We start from the raw sequence: 8,730 nt of genomic DNA on the forward strand, positions 1-8,730 counted from the left end.
ATTAAACCACTGAACTATTAGGTTATTTTAATTTTTTTTTAAACATCTCTAGAGGCAATGATTAACTTAACAATATAAGTAAAAGTAGTATGGGACTGTGTTTTATGAAGGTTTAGTGATGTTCCAAAGCTGAAAAGTCCAGTGTTTGGAGCAGTTTCTCAGAAGTGGATGTACTGTTTGGCATGCCAGATTACAAGGCTGTAGAGGAAAACTTCAAGGGAAACTAATCTTGCAGTCACTTTCTGTTCTTTCAAGTAGTTGACCTTAGTTTTTACAGTGGTTTCAGCTATTAAACAAGTCTCTTTTTTTGTTTCATTTTAATTGCAAAAATACTCTGTATGTTCTGAATCATAAACAGAGCTGAAATTGCTGACTACACAGATAGCCCTGTCACTTGAATTATCACAATAATATTTTGTAGTATTTGTGACAACAACTTTTTCAAGGAAAAATAAAATCCAGATCTCAGCCAGTTAACTACTGTATATAGTGGAACATTTATATAAAACTTATAAACCTGTACACATTTTATATTATATACATGTGTACAATATTTTTTTATATAGGAGTTAGTATTAAAAGCCAGAATCCTTTTTCTGGTTTTGAACATCAATTAATTTCCAGCCTGAGAAATATTTACTACCCCCATTTTCACAGTAGAAATATTCTGTCTTCTGCCTGTAACTTGTGTTTGAGCAAATGTTGATCTTAATGATGAAGGAAAGAGGGATGGTGTTTGGATTTTCTTTTCCTCCCACTGAAATTAAGGGAAAGAAAAAGTGATTCCAATGTTAGTTGAAGAATTAGTTCATGTAAAGGGTCAGTAGCTGGGGTTAGTACTTAAAAGTATTCCTTCTCTTAAGAAAAATAAATACAATGTGCAGTTAGCATTAAGTAGTGCAATTTTGTACCTCAAATTATTTAGAAAGCTAAAATATTTTCCCTATGATTTTGTGACTCTGTAATGTAATATCAGGAGTTCTGTGTGGTTTAGCTGAGTTTGAAAAATGACATTGTAAATTTTTCTTTCTTATTCCCATTTTTGAGGGGAGGTTATACAAAGTGTCAAACCCATGTCTCCTATGGAGTCAGTATGAGTTGAGACTACCTCAAAGATGTGTTAGTGTGTAGAACCCAAACTTGTGTATCCAAAAAAAGAAAAAAGGCAATACAGAAGGGCTAAGGTGGGATGCCAGCTGTCTACTAGGTAGCTTCTATAAATAAATATTCTGCACTCTGGAGAATGCTGGCCAAACACTGTCACATGGCTTTGTATCTGGCTTGCAGGGTATCAATGTGTTGTGACATTCATCTGGTTTCTAGAGGAATAAAATGTGTTCCTGTGTGACTTTCTAATCAAGCCCAGTTTTACAAAGTGATGGGTAGCTCTTTCCTGAAGCAGCCAAAGGAGTATTTGTTGAGTGATGGGGGGTACTTCACAGCACCCTCACTGAGTGCTGCTTGGGGAGGCCCTGAGCAGCGCAGAGGGATGTGGAGGCAAAGGTCACCCAAAGCAAACCGCTCAAACTTTGGACCAGCAGTAGCAGAGCTCCCAGCCTGTGCCCAAGTGCCCACCCTCCATGCTGTGCTTGGTAAAAGGGTTGCAAAGCAATCTCACAAACTCCAACATATATATATCGACAGTCAAGCTGTTTCTCACCAGAAAGTTATACCCCCTTGTACCTGTAGTGCAAGACTAAATTTTGGTTTACAGGAGTTCGGTTTTGATTGGAAATCCAGAGGCCCTTCAAGATGTATGAGAGAGCAAATCTGACAATCTTCAAACAGTCTTCAGTCCAAAATCCATTTCAGGTTAAGTGTGATGGTGCATTTCTATATACATTCAGAGTATTCTTTTTAATCAGTGTTATTCCATGAAGCAGTGGCCATCTCTGAACATATTCATAAACTTTAATAAAGAAACTAACTCACATAATGTAACACACTGTCTTTCGCAGCAAATTTAGCATTATCCTGAATTTAGTTCTTTCTTTGTTTGTTTGTTTATTTACAGAGAAACCTACCACAGGAGCTGGAGCTTCATGATTTCTATCAAAAGGTAAGAGCTACTTTGCTCAAAGATGCCTGAATGATATTTGTCAGTTCAATATAAGTCTAGTTGTAAAAAAAAAAAAAAAAGATAACAATGATACATAAAAAAAAAAATTAATGAAAAGAACTCACATTATGGGTGAATTTCATGAATCATGTAAAGGTGTGCATAAAAAATTGAATATGTACACTTTAGATCTCAGATCTGATAAATATTTCATTGGATTAAGAAATGCACTCTTGAAGCTTACCTGTATATAAAACATAAGAATGCATTATGGAGGTAAGGTACTCTGTCAGTTAACACACTTGTGTATATGTCTGTCTGTCATTGAAAAAAAATCTTTGTAATTATTAGACTTAAGGTGCTGTATCTGTAAAATTTTAAAAATTGAGGCCTTTGAATGAATAGGACGAACTGCTGAGGTCACTAACTACTTGCATAAAATATGATTGAGGAGAACTATAACTATGGGATCTATTAACACAGGCACTTAAAATACAGCCTTGATGTTCTAAATTGTCATCAGTGGAGTACTCTTTGAGGGGGATTAAGGTTTGTGTCTGCTGTCACCAAAATCAGAGCTAAGATTATGAAAGCAGAGTTATTCCAATGCCTGATCCTTTTGGCCAGCTTGCAATCCATCCCAAATAACACCAAGTTTTAGAGCTGCAAGTTTTAGGGAATTCCACTGTCATGAGAATGCCTTTCTGGATCAGCCTGACACTCAGATCGGGGGCTGAGACTTTTGGGTCACCAAAAGTGTACCTGAAACTGGATTTAGTCCTCTTGAACATGTGAATGTCTGCATCAGGTTACCTGTTTAGCCTTCTCTCAGTGCAGCATTTCTGGGCGCTCCCTTGGGTATTAGGGTGCTTCACTCACGGTTTTCTGTAAAGGTGCCCCTTCTGATAAAGTTTGAAACATTTCTTTTTCTTCAGTCTCGCATTTATAGTGCACAGAGGAGTGTTTTGATGGGAATTACCAATACCATATCGAATGATTCTATGGGCTGGATTTGAAAAGCCTGGGTACCAATAATCAGTTTTGTTTCTTCAGATTTTATTGATATTGCATTAGCAGATGGATATTTCTTTTCTGATATCTGATATGCGACTGTGTGAAAGTACTAGCAATTCAATATAATAGCAGGGAAATAACTCTTTAATAAAGTAAAAGAAAATTTCACATCTGAATTCATTAAGTGATAAGCTAATACTGAGTTATCAGCAAGCAGGTAATAACTAGCTTGCTGATAAATATTAGCAGGTGAACGCTAATATTTCTTTAGAAGGAGTGACAAATAATAAAGAATGGAAATATGTTTCTGCTACTTCAGAAAGACAGTGTTTTGGGTTATTTTAAAATGGATGTTTCTGTTTGCATTTCTTTCATCTACTTGCTTATGCATTTGTAAGGTTCATTCTTTTTGGTTCAAGCTGCTTTTAGATGTTGAGGGGAGGAGGGACAAGCATTTTCAGTGTTGGAATCATTTTGACTAGTAATATGAGCAATGTATGATGCTTTCTGAAGAATAAGTATCAGTTTCTAATCTAATCTTGCTGCTGTAGGTACAGTTTTGAACAGCAGAGCTGCATATGAATATGGTACTACTGCAAAGTTCTGCCAGTGTAATTAATATCAGAATTTGGTTCATGGGTTCTGCAAAGACTTTGTGGCCATGTTTTGTGTGAAAAATGTGTATGTGGTGGTTATGGTTTTATTCTGATGTGGCTGAGATCAGCAACTGCTTACAGAATCAAAAAGCTATAATTGCATTGTGAGCATTAAGATGTAATGCACACAGCTTCTTATGCATCCTCCACACTAGGGCAACCTTATCGTGTGTATCAGTTACCGGTTCATAATGGAGCAGATGTGTTATTGCATGTTTCTGTGCTTTTCCTTGCTGCTGAACAAGGCTGTTTCCTTCCCTCCAGTTCCAAATAAAAATGCTTAAAAAAAAACCAAACCAGAATCCAGTTCTCTTACCCACACTGTAACATCCAATAATGTTGAGTGTTCTGAGGGTTGAAGATGAAAGAAACAGGCTGTAAGTTATGGAGTTGGAGGACAATATAAACAAAGTGACCTTTGGCATCATGGTTGCCATATTCTGATGAATAAATTGAGTTCATGTTTAGCATTCAGATAATATTCCTGGCAGAGCAAAACATTGCCACATTAAATGTTCGGATCAGAAATGTTCAATGCAGTCTAAATTAAGTTGGATCTTAGGACAGCAAACTTACAATGAGTAACATGTGGCAATATTTGATTTAACAAAGAAATGTTTCTTTTTCCTTTTTCCTTTTTTCTTTTTTCTTTTTTTTCTTTCTATTTTTTTTTTTTTTTTACTGTAAGTTTAAAAGTATAAAGATACACATGCCACAATGCAGTGCCAGGAACGTTAACTGCTTTTGATCTGCCTCCTCAGATATTAATGTCTCCCCCTGAACACCCCCCTTGTTTGGCGTCTTAAGAGTTTTCATACCAATAAAGATGCAGAGAACAGCAGTCTTTGCTTCTGTTTCTTCAGCTTGTTTTCTTAGTGTTGCATGATCTATGCCCCGGAGAGGTCAATTTTAATCAGCCCCCAGGCACTGCTTAATATTTAGGGCCAAATTGTCAAAGAAGGCCTCCGCTGGATTTTGATTAGTGAGCATACGATTGTTTCTTGCACTGTTGAGCCTCCCAAACACATGTATGTTTTTGCCTGCCAAAATCCAGTCCTGAACTCTTTGAAGTGAAGATGTGGTTGTCCATGCTACTGACATGTGCGTTCTTTGTTTGCAAATTGGATAGTTGCACATCTGTCTCTATCTGCCATTGATTACTGTTGTGCAGCTGCACCTGTATTTGATTGTGGGAATGAAAGGGTTGGAACTGGAATTTATTTTTGGAAATGCAGTGCCAGTTTTCTGTGAGATCTGTGTGATTCTCAGTCATTCCTGGTTTGCTGTTTTTGCAGTTTGATCTGCTGGGAAGTATTCTACTCTGTAGAAATATTTGGTCTGCAGGTTTGAGAGTAAAACGTAATTATATTGCTAGCATTTTAATAAAAGGCTCCTTGGCTGCATGGGAGCATTGAGTCCATGGGGAAGATATATAAATCTAGTCATCCTTGAAAAAGACCATTAGTCATTCTGGCTTAAGCAGTGTTTAAGGGAGCAGAAACTTCATACGCAGGCTCCTTTAGGTGGCTGTGATGATTTCTCAGAATTATAATTCCAGTAGGAATGCCAAGCATAAGCGTAGAATAATGCCTTTTGCAAGCCACAAATGTTGGTGCTAACAGAAAACTGTGTCCAAAATAGTAACGATTTACATAAGTATTGCAGAGCAGAAATATCCAGTACTTTGATTCCACTTTATATATATACTTCACTGAGGGAAATGCTAAAACATATCCCAGTTGTTATTATGCATGTGGTTATATTCTGAAAGATTGAAAATATTTTAGTCAAGATCAGGACTCCATGTCTCTCTTATGGAAGAGAAATTGGTGCCTGCCTGAAGGATTGTTTCAGTCAAATGAATTGGTTAGAGAAACACAGTCAAAGCTGTCCAAACATGCCTCAAAATTGAAGGGGGTTTTCTGCCTTACCCTAGCTCCGTCAAAGCACAGTTTCCAGAAAACTCACTTAGGAAATACATTAGCATCCAGGACATCCCCGACGGAAAAAAAGACTATTTTAGATGTGGGCTTTTCAGTAGAAGCAGCAGGACTCCTTTCTTCACAGACCTTTCCCCTGCCTGCACTGTGCATTGTGGGTTGCAGTCCTGCCCCATGTGCCAGGAGCAGCAGTTGGAACACAGCTTTTGGCTTCAGTGTGAGTGGAGAAGGGCCTGTGATGATTTAAAAAACGGGCAGGTTGGAAGGGAGCAATCAACTAATAAAAGCTCATAACCATGCAACTGTGGCATAGTGACTCTGAAGGCTGAAATTCATTGGCCATTTAAGGCTCTCCAAGTCGCATATCAACCTCTGAGAATTTCTGCATTTATTTTTAATTTATTTCAGCCTTACCAAAGGTTGAGCTTTTGGCATGTCCAGCTATACAGCATAAAACTTCAAAGAGCATACAGCCAGAAACTCCACTGAGTTGCCCAAGACTTCCTCTATTTGTGTTCATATATATGTGTACAGATTCACTCCTAGCCTGTAGGACATGCATTTTAACTTTCTGAATTCACTCATTTGAAAAATAGTGATTTTGCATGTAAGAATCTGCAATGTAACTATCATGAGGAAAAGAAATGCACAGTCATGAACATAGTAGCCATAAACTGATGTCACTGCCCCAGCTCATTCTGGACACTCTCAAGGACTGAAAATAATATGTAAAGAATTGTTAGTTTGAGGAAGTAGCATCCCCAGTCCTGCCACGGCCTAGCAGTAACTCTGTAAAATTATTTTGAAAATTGTGTCTTATGGTTGGTAATAGAAAGGAATTTAGGAATGGAGAAAAAAGAACAAGAGCAGGAAAAGGCATTCATCATGATTACTTTGCTTTTTTTACCTTTCAGTCTTGTACGAGAGGTTTCAAAATGCTGCATTTTTAAAAACTTTCTCAAACTATATATAGGTCTTGAATTATCTTTCAGGCTCACAGAAACCATTGAGATCTTGACAGGACGGTTTACTCTAAAAACCAGAAAGTGAAACAGAAGAGGTCTTCAGAGTACCTTATTGACCTTTGGGATAATAATTTTTTTGTCTGTTTTTAGTGCTGCTTATCCTTTGCAACATCCTGCCCTGTATCTGAGCAGTAGCAGGAGAATCAAAGGAAGCAGCTAATAGGTGCTGGCTTACGCAGCTTCAGCTGGGCCCCATGCTGTTCAAACTGTGCCTGACTGATGGAATACCAGCAAGTGTGGCAGTACCTGTCATTTGGCTTTACTGTTACATTCGCATTGTAGAAAGAGAATAGAAAGGCTGAAACATTTCTGTCATGTTGTTGATGTTCAGTACCAAAACACAGCACAGCCACAACAAAACCATACTGGTAATGAATAATGCCTACTGTACAACAGAAGGAAATTGTGTTTATTTCATAGGCCTTAAAGTTATTCTGTCTACTTGGTATGAGACACCCCCAAATTCTCAGTAATTTCTTTTTATTGTCATTTGTGCTGACTCTGAAGTTCTGGCTTTGGTACTAAAGCAAGCAGGCAGCATTCTTTCACTTGGGCCTTTGGGATATGTACTGTGGAAAACAGTTCTTCTGATACAGAAAGTAATGAAAAGTCTCCCAACATTGAAACAAAAATGTGTTACTAGGAACAATGACAGCTTGTCAGAGTGAAAAGCAGAGTAACTTTCAGAGATGTGAAAGAGCAAATGCCATGTGAATTGAAATATGTATGACTTGACTTAGTGCTGGAAATATACCTGGTGACTTGTTTTTTTGTTTTGCTGCTTTGTTCAGCATTGTAAAGCTGAGTCTGGATGGCCATAGGGATTTTGTAAGAAATTTAAGCAAATGCATGTATTGACTGAAAGATGACCATAGATTAGATTCTGCCACAAAGCCCTTTCCCAAAGCCAGAAGTTCTGACCCTGGAGAACTGTTTGAAATTTCGCTAGAGCAGGATGGATTCCATCAGCTCTGAATCTTTAGCAGAAAAATTTACAGTTATAGTTTTTAGGCTAGAAAAAGGCAGCTTTTAAGACTCTATTCTTTAATGAGTAGCCCTGAAACTCGCAGGGCAAGAATCTTCTTCCAGTGATCTAGCTGGCTTTGAGCAAGGCATGAAGCTCTCAAGCCTTTCCAAGCCTCCTTCCAGAAGTCCTGATGATAGGAGAAAAACATGACTCTTCATCAGATATTATGTCAAACATCTCAGTTGCCCTCTGGCAGGTTTTCTGATATGAAAACCCTTACATGTGGTCACTGTGGGAATAAGGATTAACTCTTAGAATTTGCCAGCCTGGGCTCAGTACCTTGCAAGCCTGGTGTAGTCACAGGAAAGGAAGCTGTTCCCAGATATGTTTTCAAAACCATGATGGGTCATGATCTCTTCTCCCACCCTTTCTCTGTTCATCTCCAAGAGAGCTCATAAGGGCCCCCAAAGCCAGATCCCTGATTATATCTGTTCTTCATGAACAATACAACGTCAGTGCCTGGTGTCCTTGCTGGCTGGTCTGGCATCCTTCCCCACTTCTTCCACTGCAACTGTACATCCTTGAGGAGGGAGACCGAGACTGTTGCCAGGAATAGAAAACTCCACTAACATGTTCAGTAGCTGCTAAGCTTTGTAAGATCATGTTATGATTTCATAAGTTAAAGAGGAAACTTTAATGCTAGGATGGTCAGTTGGTGGCTTAATGATTATTTTGGAAAGATATGTTCAAACAGAACAATGAACTTCATCATAAATATCAAAGAGTTTCAGCTGTTATAACAATTTGTCAGGCTTTCAGAGGTTCTTTTTCAGCAATAGTGGCATTAAATACAAATCTATGGATGGGGCAGATTCTTTCTTTCTCTGAAACTTCCCATCAGTCTTCTGATTTTCTCTGATCATCCTTTTGCAGATTGGGGTAAAAAACAACAGAAAGGGGTACATCTATTGTGTCTTATCACATAGTCCAGAACAAACATGGATGTGAAGGCCTTGCCATCTTACACCTTCCTCTGTCTAGAGCCCTTCTTCAGTTGATGATGGGCCTG

At 38.2% G+C, this 8,730-nt stretch overlaps 1 long non-coding RNA gene across 1 annotated transcript in view; it reads left to right on the plus strand.

Annotated features, from left to right (window-relative positions):
* LOC116450000 overlaps window positions 1-2,065 on the plus strand; it is a 95,461-nt gene extending 93,396 nt beyond the window's left edge. The window contains exon 3 of the long non-coding RNA XR_004242626.1: window positions 2,015-2,065. This is a non-coding gene — a long non-coding RNA (uncharacterized LOC116450000). The remainder of the gene's footprint in view (window positions 1-2,014) is intronic.
* The last annotated feature ends 6,665 nt before the right edge of the window (window positions 2,066-8,730 follow it).

Source organism: Corvus moneduloides, chromosome 12 (assembly GCF_009650955.1).
Source record: "Corvus moneduloides isolate bCorMon1 chromosome 12, bCorMon1.pri, whole genome shotgun sequence".
In the NCBI taxonomy this organism is placed as follows: domain Eukaryota; kingdom Metazoa; phylum Chordata; class Aves; order Passeriformes; family Corvidae; genus Corvus; species Corvus moneduloides.